The sequence below is a fragment of the Schistocerca nitens genome, chromosome 7, assembly GCF_023898315.1.
Source record: "Schistocerca nitens isolate TAMUIC-IGC-003100 chromosome 7, iqSchNite1.1, whole genome shotgun sequence".
NCBI lineage: Eukaryota > Metazoa > Arthropoda > Insecta > Orthoptera > Acrididae > Schistocerca > Schistocerca nitens.
In genome coordinates, this window is record NC_064620.1 from 11641832 (window position 1) to 11656429 (window position 14598).

Below are 14598 nucleotides of genomic sequence, written 5' to 3' on the forward strand. Positions count from 1 at the left end.
CGTGACAGAAGAGGCAATGACCGGCTCACGTGTTTCTCAGTCGTCACATGTGATCAAAGGCCCTCACCTACATTCCAAGAGCCAACGACCGACGTTAAGAAGATTCTTCGAGAAGCTTTTCAACGTGACAGACGAGGCAATGACCGTGAAGTCGTTCACCTCCAGTAAACTGAAGTGAATAAATACGCGAGACGCAGTGGGCCAGACAGATGCAGATGAAGTCAGATGAAGACGGAGGCGGAGACGAAGACGAAGACGAGAGACGAAGGAAGAAAAGAAGAGTAGCAGTAGTTTTCAGTCAGTTTCGGTGCTGAAGACCGTCATGCAAGAAGAGTCTGCATCATGCACAGACGAACCAAGTCCGCCGCTGTAATGGAATAGCAAGCAGCCGCCGTAGCGCCAGAAGACAGAAGTTAAAAGGTATTTGAAGTCTGGTTTTTACATACCCGGGTGACTCGTGAGGACGGGAAGGAGACGGCCTCACATCAGTAGTCACCTGTGAGCTGGGATGAAGACCTGACAGCCGAAGACTGGCAAGCGGGAGTCCGTGGTTCGAGTCCGGGACACTGGCCTTCCCCCGCCGCGCCGCTCCGCTGGTCGACGCACAACACACGCGGCCGCATAGAGAAGAGAAACACTGGGACGCGACACCCAAGATATCATCCGATGCACGATTTCGCTCGCAATAATTAAACGGGCCACCTCGCGCTGCGCGTCTCCCGTCAACTGAGCGAGACAGCGACACGAGATACACACCGCTACGCGTAATCAGACGCCGCCGCCGCCGCCGCTGCCGCAGCAGAAGACTTCACAAACGACACAGCTGCCGCTCTCCGAACCAGAACATCCCGTAAGATACAGTTGTACAAATCTTCAATAAAAGTTATCTTATGTAAAAATGATGTTTCATTCGACCTCATACCCGAGCCAAGGAAGAACCCACCCTGCCCACATGTTGTTAAGAGAGAAAAGTTAATTTATTTAATATTTTCACCCTGACAGAATGCTTTAGAATGCTCATCCTGACAATTGATAGCATCAAAAGAGAAAACCCAGTTACATTTAGTGACAGAAGTGTCACATTTAGTAACACAACTGTTACATTTGATGTCAGAAGTCGTTTTAGTTGTTACATTTGGTGTCAGAGAAAAAACCCTTGGCTCAACATGAGGTGTGAATGACAGTCACTAATGGTCCACAGTTAGTATTGTTTAATGTGTGAAAGGATAGAGGTTCGCACAGCAGTCGTAATATTTTCTTTATTTAGAAGTGTATTCTCTCTCATAATTTTAATAATTTGTCGAAAATATTTAAACATCTTTTGAATTCAGTGTGGTAATATTGTGTAACTACTAGTTTGTAAAATTATGACACGAAATCGTACAAAGTCAGAGTCAGCACCACAAGCGGTTTCTACTGAGGAAGCTATTCAGATCTTAGTTAATCAGATAGAACAGCTTAAAAGTGATAATAATGCATTATTTAAACAGTTGAGTGAGGTTAGGCAAACCAGTTCAATCCCTCCCACCCTAGATTCCTCAGCAGCAGCCTTAGTAACTCCTTTTTCAGGTAAACCTGGCGAAGACATAACAGCCTTTTTTGATGATTTAGTAGCAGCTGCAAAGTTAGTATCATGGTCAGATGAACAGCTCTTACAGATGACAAAGTTAAGATTGCTAGGAGAGGCTAAAGCACACGTATTATACCATGAAGAATTACGGAATGCCCCAACATTTGAGGAATTGAAGAAAGGATTGCTTAAACGTTTTCAAAAACAGAACAGTTGTAGATTTTATAGGGAAAAATTAAACACTATCACTCAGAGGCAAAACGAGTCGTTAGAAAGCTTTGTAGATAGGATTAGAAAAGTTAATATTAACACCTATCAGTTGACAAGTAGTGATGAAGCAAATAAAGTTATTTTACAAGAGGCAGAAAATAGAGCTCTGGATACATTTTTACGTGGGTTGCCTCCTGAAACGTCCCGTCGTGTCAGGGCAGAGTTTCCAAAAAATTTAGCAGAAGCTGTATCTGTGGCGACGGCTTTTGAAGAAATTGACATTGCAACCAGATACAAGGAGAAGCGAAATGTATTTTCAGCAAGAGTACGATGTTTTAGGTGCGATCGACAGGGACATATAGCAAAAAACTGCAGACAACCTCAATGCACTAATTGTCAAAGAATAGGTCACACATTCAAGGAATGCAGGTCTAAGAAAGTTTTTGGAAATAGAAATCAGTTAAACTCAAACGGGAATGTCGGAGCCGCCGCCAGCGTGCAACGTCCTTGAAGGTTGATTCGCGGGATCAGATACCATCTGGCTCAGGAAAACTTTTCTGGATGACCGTTGTCTCCGAAGTACCTACAGATACAGTGTGTCTAATAGAGCCTTTAGAGGAAAATGAGGAATTAGATGTATCACATTGTTTTGTACGTAGGAGTGTTGTACGGGTTCAAGACGTTGAGGGAGAAAGAAAAGTACCGGTACATATTGACAATTTCGGAGTGGAGGACAAAGAGTTGCATAAGGGAATATTAGTAGCTACAGTCAGTACTTTTGAAGAAGAAGATTTCATTTGGTCAGATATTAACGATGGTCAGAAACCAGACGCCTATAAAACCGCATTACGCCAGAAGATTGAGCATTTGCAAGGAAATGATAGAGACACGATAGAAGCAGTTTTAGTTGAGTTTCAAGATTTATTTAATGCAGAAGGTCCACTGCCAGCAACAGATATCACACAGCATAGGATCCCAACAGGAAATAGCCCCCCAGTTTATAGGAAGCCTTATAGAGTTGCGCATCACTTACAGCCAGTACTGGATGAATTTATAGAACAGCATCTAAAAGATGGAATTATAGAATATTCTGATTCGCCTTATAATTCAAATATTGTAATTATTCCAAAGAAGTCTCCCGACGGTACGAAACGATATAGATTTTGTTGTGACTACAGACACCTTAACAAACAAACTATCTCAGATGTTTATCCTCTTCCAAACATTACAGATATCATTGACAGTTTGGGTAACAGTAAATACTTTTCAACAATCGATCTACGTAGCGGATATCATCAATTGGAAGTTGCTCCTGAAGATAGGCATAAAACAGCATTTTCTACCCCTGGAGGCCATTGGCAATTTAAAAGAATGCCTTTCGGTTTGAAAAATGCACCAGCAACTTTTCAAAGACTACTCGATGGAGTATTGCGAGGACTCAAAACTCAGCAATGTTGTGTATATCTAGACAATATTATTGTATTCTCCAAAGACATTAATGAACATGCTGTGCGTCTGCGTAATGTTTTTCAGAGACTTAGAAAAGCTAAATTAACATTAAATATGGAAAAATGTACTTTTGCATTGACAGAGGTTACATACCTAGGGCATGTCATTAGTGAAAAAGGAATTAAAACAGATCCTCGATTAATTTCGGCAGTTAAGGACTTCCCAACACCACAACGCGTTAAGGAAGTACAAAGTTTCATTGGTCTCGCATCGTATTACCGAAAATATGTTCAAAATTTTGCTGAAATTGCCCGACCCTTAACCCAATTATTGAAAAAGGGTGCAAAATTTCATTGGTCTGAAGATTGTGAATCAGCATTTCAAACCCTTAAAGATAAGTTAACACACAGTCCAGTATTAGCCTACCCAGATTATAATAAAGAATTTATTTTATCCTGTGACGCAAGTGGTCATTCAGTAGGAGTTGTTTTGAGTCAGAATATTAATGGCACGGAACACCCCATAGCCTACGCTTCGAGACAACTAACAACGGCAGAAAGACATTATTCCACAACGGAGAAAGAATTGTTAAGTGTTATTTATGGTATCAAATACTTTAAATGCTACTTGTATGGTAGGAAATTCAAGGTTATTACAGACCACGCAGCTTTAAAATGGTTGCTTGGATTAAAGGATCCATCTAGTCGTCTTACCCGTTGGGCCCTATGTCTTTCCGAAATGGATTTCGAAGTTATCCGTAAACCAGGCAAAAAACACACGAATGCAGATTGTCTAAGTCGGAAAATAGCACTTTTGGAAGCAACAGGCCGAGATACTGAGGACTGGAGAAAGGCACAAGATGAGGATACAGAATGCAAAAAATTCGCAACTCAAAAACAATTTTGCTTTGAAGATGGTGTATTATGCCGTAAAACAAAACTTGGACCGCGAATTGTTGTTCCCCTACACCTTAGACAAGAAATAATGGCAGAGGCCCAAGATCATATCCTTGCAGGACACGGTGGACAGCGGACAACCGAAAGACGTGTAGCAGAGCGATTTTGGTGGCAAACCAGAAAGCAGGATGTTGCGCAGTACGTTCGTAATTGCATTGCGTGCGCACAATGAGCAGAACTTTCTCGTTCAAAAATACCCTTACAGAGGCTCCCCGAAGCTTCATGTCCATTTCAAATCTGCGGAATCGATCTCTACGGGCCATTTCATAAAACACCTGCTGGTAATAAGTATGTTCTTACAATTATAGATCACTTTTCACGCTATCTAGCTATGGTGAGTCTCCCAGATCAGCAAGCAAATACAGTTGCCCAAGCTTTAGTTAACAACTGGATACTTAAATTTGGCGTACCTGAAGCTATTATCACAGATCAGGGATCTAATTTTATGTCTGAACTAATGAAACAGCTTTGCCACTTACTAAAAATACGTAAATTACGCACAACTCCGTTACACCCTCAGTGCAACGGGCGCACAGAAAGAGTTCATCGGACAATTGGCAAGATGCTTAGTTATTATATTAACGAACAACATTCCAATTGGGATACGTATTTACCAATAATCGTGTCGGTATACAACGCCAAAACGCATGAAGCAACTGGCATGTCACCTTATGAAGTGGTCTATGGGAGAAAAATGCCGTCCCCTTTTGAGGTAATCAGGCAGAAAAACGGAAAAGTCGGAGAAACAGTAAGAGATTTCAGTCGAATGATGAAGGATGTATGGAAAAAGGTTCAAAAATCTAATACAAAGGCTTTGGAACGACAGGAAAGATTAGGTAATACCCAAGCTAAATATCCAAATTACAAAATAGGTCAGTGGGTTATGGTTTCAACTCCTTATATTGCGAGAGGAAAAACGAAGAAATTTGTAACAAACTACAGAGGTCCTTACCAAATTATTGAGATCACGTCACCAGTCAACGTTAAATTGCAACTGCCCACCCGAACTACCATTGTGCATGCAAGTCGTTTAAAACCTTTCAAGGGCGCTCCAGATGTAATTCCTTCAACAATAGTGTCTGCTTTTCCGAAGGGTGGAGGAAGTTCCCGTAAAGGAAAAAGAGTGGCCACGCCAGCACAGCATACAGACATGGCACCATACAATCTTCGATCAAGAGTGCGAATGTCCTAGTTGAATCTTAGTAGACTGTAGTATACATATGTAAATAATTAATAAATGATAATGGTTTATTTTTTAAGAAAGAAAAGTTGATCGTAGAAATATGTAGATCTTGTAGTTAACAATGTATTCCTTCTTTTCTTTGTTTTTGTGTTTACTAGGTTGGTAGGTTCATAACCATGTTGTTTGCTCTTTTCAGAAAACGCCATGCAAAGCATTTCCTACACAAAACCTGTCCTACCTCAATGACTCCCTTGACAGTTCCCTTCTGAAGTCATTAGATATGTTCATAAACTCACAGCAAGGCAAAATTGATGCCAATGTTATGATGCAACATGTCCTAAAATTAAAAGGTGAACGCAAAACGAAAATTATAACGCTAGGAACGGGTATATCTGGAACCTTTGTGTTGGTGTTTCTACTTTGTACAGTTTTCTTTTATCTAAGACAAAAAACGAAGCCCAATAATAATATACCACTTCATCAAATCCCTGTTACCTGGATACCACACTCTTAACTGGTGTACTTCAGTAGTTTATTTTTCAGCACTAGTGTATTAATTTTGTTTATTGTACTTCATTCTTTATTAAACAGTCTCATGTTAAAATAAACAATACTGTAGAATAGATATTCTTGCATTAGTATAGGGTACATTAAACAGGTGTTGCTATGTTACTTTCTAAGTGAATAATCTATTTTTGTTATTCATTGTCATCAAGATTTGTTACACTTATTACAACGATTTATGTGTACACTATGTGATTCATGACCGTACAGTGCTTTGGTAAAGTGATAAAGTATTTTCCACATACTTAATATGAAGCGTGTGTAATCTTTTAAGTCGAGAGTATTCATTACTTGTGCTTTTGCCGTGTGAAGAGTGGAGGAATGTTGAGTGGTAAATTCAAGGGCGAATTTCTCCGAAGGGTGGAGGAATGTTGAGTGGTACTTAAGTAAATAAATTAGTGAAATCATAGTGAACTAGAAATTAGGATATAAATGAAAAACTTGGTTTAGTTTAGAGAGTTACATACTGGCATTCAGCAGGCAAAACAGCAGAACAGAAGAGACAATGACCCTGAAGTCAGCAAATTCCACATAAGCGGGCGCTGTCGATTCAGCCGTCAGGGCATCGCCCGAACGGCTCACGTGTTTCTCAGTTGTCGTATGTGAGCAAAGGCCCTCGCCTACATCCCAAGAGCCAATGACCGACGTTAAGAAGATTCTTCGAGAAGCTTTTCAACGTGACAGAAGAGGCAATGACCGGCTCACGTGTTTCTCAGTCGTCACATGTGATCAAAGGCCCTCACCTACATTCCAAGAGCCAACGACCGACGTTAAGAAGATTCTTCGAGAAGCTTTTCAACGTGACAGACGAGGCAATGACCGTGAAGTCGTTCACCTCCAGTAAACTGAAGTGAATAAATACGCGAGACGCAGTGGGTCAGACAGATGCAGATGAAGTCAGATGAAGACGGAGGCGGAGACGAAGACGAAGACGAGAGACGAAGGAAGAAAAGAAGAGTAGCAGTAGTTTTCAGTCAGTTTCGGTGCTGAAGACCGTCATGCAAGAAGAGTCTGCATCATGCACAGACGAACCAAGTCCGCCGCTGTAATGGAATAGCAAGCAGCCGCCGTAGCGCCAGAAGACAGAAGTTAAAAGGTATTTGAAGTCTGGTTTTTACATACCCGGGTGACTCGTGAGGACGGGAAGGAGACGGCCTCACATCAGTAGTCACCTGTGAGCTGGGATGAAGACCTGACAGCCGAAGACTGGCAAGCGGGAGTCCGTGGTTCGAGTCCGGGACACTGGCCTTCCCCCGCCGCGCCGCTCCGCTGGTCGACGCACAACACACGCGGCCGCATAGAGAAGAGAAACACTGGGACGCGACACCCAAGATATCATCCGATGCACGATTTCGCTCGCAATAATTAAACGGGCCACCTCGCGCTGCGCGTCTCCCGTCAACTGAGCGAGACAGCGACACGAGATACACACCGCTACGCGTAATCAGACGCCGCCGCCGCCGCCGCCGCTGCCGCAGCAGAAGACTTCACAAACGACACAGCTGCCGCTCTCCGAACCAGAACATCCCGTAAGATACAGTTGTACAAATCTTCAATAAAAGTTATCTTATGTAAAAATGATGTTTCATTCGACCTCATACCCGAGCCAAGGAAGAACCCACCCTGCCCACATGTTGTTAAGAGAGAAAAGTTAATTTATTTAATATTTTCACCCTGACAGAATGCTTTAGAATGCTCATCCTGACAATTGATAGCATCAAAAGAGAAAACCCAGTTACATTTAGTGACAGAAGTGTCACATTTAGTAACACAACTGTTACATTTGATGTCAGAAGTCGTTTTAGTTGTTACATATCATAGCATTTAGAGAGAAATTATGGGAAGAAGGCTGAAATAAATTTATAAAAAAGACAGTGTTAGTGGAAAATTTAACCCTTTCTTAAACATATTGTCACAGCAGTTTGAGTCTTGTATTCCCCTAAAAGAAATAACAGTAAAATAGAACAAAGGCAAAGATAATGGCTGTACAACTCCTGAGATAAAAGTATCTTATGCTAGGAAGAGAAGGTTCTATTTATTTCAGAGAACAAGGAGTAATAATTATTTCAAATTCTATTATGAACAGCATTATAGAAACCTCTAAACTTTCATTAAAAAGCCAAACTCATGTACTATGCTCCAAAAAATTAAACACTCCAAGAATATAGCAAAAACTATTTGGGACATTATTAAACCAGAACAACCAAAACTAATCATCAAAATGAAATAAAGTCCCCTACAACATAACCCTGGCAGAAATGGCAACATTTTCAAATCACTGGCCACCAAAGCGAATGATTACTTCTTTATAGTGCTTGCAAACATTACAACCAGTAATTAACAGATGCATCAGATTTACTTGTGCAGACACCACATGCGTCACCAACAGAAACTAGTTTCAGAACTACTACCCCTAAAGAGACTACAGAATTCATTAGGTCAACAAAAGGTAGTAGTTCTGCTGCATATGATGCTGTATCCTGCAGATTATTAAATCCTTGTGCTGACTTGTCATATTTAAGCCATCTTTGTAATCAGCCAGTGACCTAGGGCATATTTCCTGAGATACGTAAATATGCTGCAGTTGACACCCACCTAGAAAATTCACTATGTAGTGGAGATGCTGAGTCATAGATAGCCACAACACACACACACACACACACACACACACACACACGCACACACACACACACACAGAGAGAGAGAGAGAGAGAGAGAGAGAGAGACACCAGATGCAACTCACACATGCAAGACCACAGTCTCTGGCTGCTGAGGGCAGACTATGAGCTGTAGCACATGATGGGAGATGGAAACTGGTTGTGGGGGGTTACAAGGAAGCTGGGGTGGGGAGGGGGAGGGCTAGCAGGGTAGGGGTGGATAATGGTGATGTGCTGCTTGTGGGAATGTATAGGGAGTATAGGGCAGCTAACTACATTTGGAAAAGGTTAGAGAGAGGGTGGGCTTAGTAGAAAAGGAGAGAAGTAAAAAGACTGTGGGTTCTTTGGTGGAATAGAGGGCTGTGTAGCGTCGGAATGGGAACACGGAAGTAGCTATATGGGTAAGAACAATGAATAATGAAGGTTGAGACCAGGAGGGTTACAGGTATATAGGATATATTGCAGGGAGAGTTCCAACCTACACAATTCAAAAAAGCTGGTGTTCGTGGGGAAGGATCCAGTTGGCACAGGCTGTGAAGCAGTCATTGAAATGAAGAATGTCAAATTGGGGGTGTGCTCAGCAAGGGGTTGGTCCAGCTGTTTCTTGTCCACAGTTTTTTGATGGCCACTCATGTGGACAGATAGCTTGCTGATTGACATGCCCATGCAGAATGCAGCACAGTGGTTGCAGATTGGCTTTTATATCATGTGACTGATTTCACAGGTAGCCCTGCCTTTGATGGGATAGGTGCTTGACTGGACTGAAGTCGATGGTGGCGGGGGGATGTATGGGAGGAGATCTTGTATCTAGGTCTATTATAGGGATACGAGTCATGATGCAAGGAGTTCGGAGCAGGGATTCTGTAGGGGTGGATGGGGATATTGTGTGATTCGGTGGGTTGCAGAATACCATTGGGGAGGGGTGGGGAGGACATTCCTCATTTCAGGGCATGATGGGTAGTAGTGGAATGTGATTCAGATGCTCCAGTCCTGGGTGGTACTGAGTCATGAGAGAAATGCTCCTCTGTGGCCAGACAGTAGGACTTTGGGAGGTGGTGTGTGACTGGATTGATAAGGCACAGGAGATCTGTTTTTGTACTAGATTGGGAGGTAGCTACAGCCTGAGAAGGAAGGCTCAGTGAGACTCTCAGTATATTTTGAGATGGACTACTCATCACTACAGATTTGACAGCCATGGGTTGCTAGGCTATACGGAAGAGACTTCTTGGTATGCAATGGGTGGCAGCTGTTGAAGTGGAGGTATTGCTAGTGGTTGATAGGTTTGATGGTTGTAACCATCTTTGAGGTGGAGGTCAATGCTGATGAAGGTAGTTTGTTGGGTTGAGTAGGACCAGGTGAAGTGAAAGGGGATGATGGTGCTGAGATTCTGGAGGAATGTGGATGGCTGTTCTCACCCTCAATCCAGATCATGAAAATGACATCAATTAATTTGGCATTATGGGTGTTCAGGAAGGATTCCTCTAGATGGCCCATGAATAGGTTGGCATAAGATGATTGTTTGTAGGTAATGCCTTAAAAGGAGAAGTATTGTGGGTTACGATGTAGTTGGTCATAGTGACTAGGAAGGAAGTCGCAACTTGGAATCTGTTGGACAGTGGGAAATGTAGTGTTCAATAACAGAAAGGCCGTGGGCATTAGGGATGTTAGTGTAAAGGGAGGTGGCATCAGCAGTGACGAGCAGGGGACCATGTGGTAAAGGAACAGGAACTGTGGAGTGTTGGTGTAGGAAATAGTTTGTATTTTTTACATAGCAGGGTAGGTTTCAGGTAATAGGGTGCAGGTGTTGGTCTACGAGAGCAGAGATTCTCTCAGAGGGGGCACAGTAACTGGCCACAGTGGAGCATGCTGGGTGGTTGGGTTTATGGAGTTTAGGAACCATATAGAAGGTAGGAGTGCATGGAGTGGTATGGGTGAGGAGAGAGATGAACTCTGGGGAGAGATTCTGGGATGGGCCTAAGGATTTGAAGAAAAACTGGAGATCCTGCTGTATTTCTGGAATGGGGTCACTGTGGCAGGTTTTGTAGGTGGATGAATCTGACAGCTGGCCAAGTCCTTTTGGCAGGTGATCCTTGCAGTTTTAAACAACAGTGGTAAAACCTTTTCTCAGCAGGTAGGATTGTAAGGTGAGGATCACTTTTCAGGTGGTGGACTGCAGTTCTTTCTACAAATGTAAGGTTAGTTTGCATGTTGAGGGATTTGTGGAATGATGGTGAGACAAGGTTCAAGGTTGAGAAATTCTGGAAAGTTAACAGGGGGTGGGTTGGGGGCAGTTGGGGGGGGATCAAGTTTGGATGGAGGAGTGAACAGAGTCAGGCAGGGTTTAACATTGGTCTTTGGTTGATTCGGATCGATAGGGTTGGTGGCAAAAAAATTATTTCCATTGTAGGAACTGAGCTAAGGAGAGAAGGTCTTTAATAAATCATGCATGATTGAATCTGGTAGTGGGGCAAAAGATGAGGCCTTTGTAATAGACTGATACTTCTGCGGGGCTAAGGCTTTTGGAGGAAAGTTTCATGACTGTGTTTTGGGTCTCTTTAGGTTCTGGATTTTGTATGTTGTTGGGAGGAAGTTTTTGAGGGTGGGGTAAATGTAGTAGGTAAAAGGGTTTGTCAGCTATAAGTGGATGTGGAGGAGATTTGAAGGTTGTTGCAAAGGTGGTGGATAGTGGTAGTCCAAGGCGGGAGCCTAGCCACCTATGGCCGTCACATCTGTAGTGTTCAGTCCATCACAAAATATACTGAGGCTCTCAGTGAGGCCTTCACAGATCGTAATTACCCTCCCACACTTGTACAAAAATGGATTTCACATGCCTAATCTCACCAATCACCAATCACCTCCTGAAGTCCCACCATCAGGCCACAGAGGAGCATTCCCCTCGTGACTCAATGCCACCCAGTTTGGAACAACTGAATCACATTCTCCACCATGGTTTCAATTACCTCTCATTGTGCCCTGAAATGAGGAATGTCCTATTCACTATCCTTTCCACTCCTTCCACTGTGTACCAAACCTACACAATATCCTTCTCCATTGCTATACAATCCTTGCTCCCAACTCCTCACTTCATGGCTCATATCCCTGTAATAGATCTAGATGCAAGGCCTATCCCAAACAGCCTCACACCACCATCACTTTAGACCAGTCACAATCATCACCTATCCCATCAAAGATTGGGCTACCTGTGAAATTAGTCATGTGATCTACAAGCCAATCAGCAACCACTGCATTCAACATGGGCATGACAACCAACAAGCTTTCAGTCTGCATGAATGGCCACCGACAAACTCTGGCCAAATAACAGGTGGACCACCCTGTTGCTGAGCACACTACCCAACATGACATTCTCCATTTCAATGGCTGCTTCACAGCCTGTGCCATCTGGATCCTTCCTTCCAACACCAGCTTATCTGAATTGTGCAGGTGGGAACTCTCCATGCAACACATCCTGTGTTCCCATAACCCTCCTGGCCTCAACCTTCGTTAGTCAGGGTCCTTGCCTATATTGCCCCTTCCCTGTTCCAGTTCCAGCACTGTACAGCCCTGTGTTCCACCAATGAACCCATACTCTTTTTACTTCTCTCCTTTTCTGCTACCCCCTCCCCCCCACCCCCTCTCCCCGCCCCTCCACCCTCCATCTAACCTCCCAACTGCACCTGGCTGCCCTACACTTGCTCTACCTCATCCCTGTATGCTCCCACAAACAGCACTTTACTGTCCCCCACTCTACTCTGCTATCCCTCCCCCTCCCTTCCCCAGCCTCCTCCTTACTTCACCACCCGGTTGTGTCTCAATCATGCACTGCTGCTTGAAGTCTGGCTTCAGTAGCTGAAGACTGCGATCATATTTGTGCGAGTTGTGTTTGCGTGAATGTGTGTGTATGTTGTCTATTTCTGACAAAGGCTGTGTTGGTCGAAAGCTCACTTTCTGACAGTCTTTTCGTTGTGCCTGTCAGAGACTTCGCATCTTCATCTGGTGAGTGGAACTATGCTTCTTATAATGTTGTTACATTCCATCCTAGATTTTCCGTTGTTTGATTTTGCCTGATGGCTTTCCTTCCATCCTGTAAGCCAGTGATGTTTTCCTTTGTTACTATTTTCTAATGCATCACTATACTCAATGTCCATCCTTCTTCCTCTTCTTTCCTATGTTTCTCTTGTCACCTTACAAACTGCAGAGCATGCTCTGCTATGAGCCACGCTACAACAACCATCTTGGCCACACACGAGAGGCAGCAACAAGACTGCTGACTGTTGGTGCAAAATCTCATGTCTTACATTACTCCCTCCAATATCATTAATCCTATTCCTTCAAGTTGATCTCTGTTCCTGCGTCACTCTCACATATTTTTGCATGTTATTTCACATACCTTTCTGTGCTGCACAAACTTGTATCTCATCCTACAGCCCTCCCCCCTTCCCCCAGTACTTCTGCTCTCCATTCTGGTTTGTACCTACTAACTTCATCTAGTCTAGTCACATCTGCTGTCCCCCTTCTTCACACGTATCCACCCTCAGACCTGCAAGGCAATTACAATCTTTTTATTTATTTTTTTCTTTGATCTTATTATTTCTTGATGCCTATTTCAGTTTCTTTTTGCATTTCACTATTGGCCTACTCCCTCAGATTTAATCTTGTTTCCCGTTACTTCATCCATTTCATCCTTTATGTGGTTTTTCCCACATGTTTGGGTGTGTATTTGTGAATTTTTTTAGATGTATTTCTACGTTATTTATGCACTTTTACGCATTTTTATCCACCACCATGGATACTTGATCCTTCCATCTGCGCCAATACAGAAGAGTTTCCTTATCTCTAGCCAGAACCCAGTCCCACATAATGTTCATGAGTTGTTGCTTGGCTCATGGGATCCCCCCCCCCCCCAACTGGCCCTAACATCAAATTACCCATCTCCAACTGCCACCCTTCCCCTTCCTTCCACAACCACCTCCATCTTTTCAGATTCTGTCTATCCTTAACTCTCACCAACACAGTCCTGCAAAACCATATCAATCAAACTCAAACATTTGTGCAGTATCTCCTCTCCATCTACAAAGTTCTCTTGCTATGCAATCCAAAATTCCTGGATTCCATATCACACATTGAAATTCTTGCCCTCCAGGAGTCAGAGCGATATGTACAACACCACGTCATAAAACTCTCTACCCTGTTCACTTCTTATTCCTGCCTTCGACTATGATTATCCACTACCTGTACAACAATCCCCAAACCTCCCCCACATCCTCTCATAGCTGACAAACCCTGTCTCACAGAACTGCTACATTTACCCTACCCTCAAAAACTCCTTCCTGCAAAATCAGCCTTTAACAGAATTCTCACTTTTTGCCCCATTCCCAAATTCAGTTATGCAGGACTTGTTAAAGATCTTCTCTCCTCCTCCTGGTGCCTAAACTGGAAACATTTTTTCAACACCAATGCCACCAATCACACACAACCAAAGACCAATGCTCAACCCTGCATGACTCAGTTCACTCCTCCATTCAACTGTGTTCGTACCCCACTGCCCCCAAAGCACCCCCTGTTAACTTTCCGAATTTATTAATCTCAAATTTTCTTTGCCATCATTCCACAAATCCGTCAATATGCAAACTAACCTTACATCTGCAGAAATAACTGGAATCAACCACCAAAAAAGCAGTTTGACCTTGTAATCCTACCTACTGACAAAGGCTCTGTCAATGTTGATTTGGACTGCAATGATTACCTGGCACAAGGACTTGGCCAAATGTCAGATTCATCTACATACAAACCCTGCCACAATGATCTCATTCCAGAAATACAGTAGGATCTCCAGTCTCTCCTCAAATCCTTAGGCTCATCCCAGAACCTCTCCTCAGAGTCCATCTCACTTCTCATTTCCACCAGTCACCACACTCCTACCATCTACATCCTTCCTAAAGTCCATAAACCCAACCACCCAGGATGCTCCATTGAGGTCTGTTACTGTGCTGGCACTGAGAGAATCTCTGC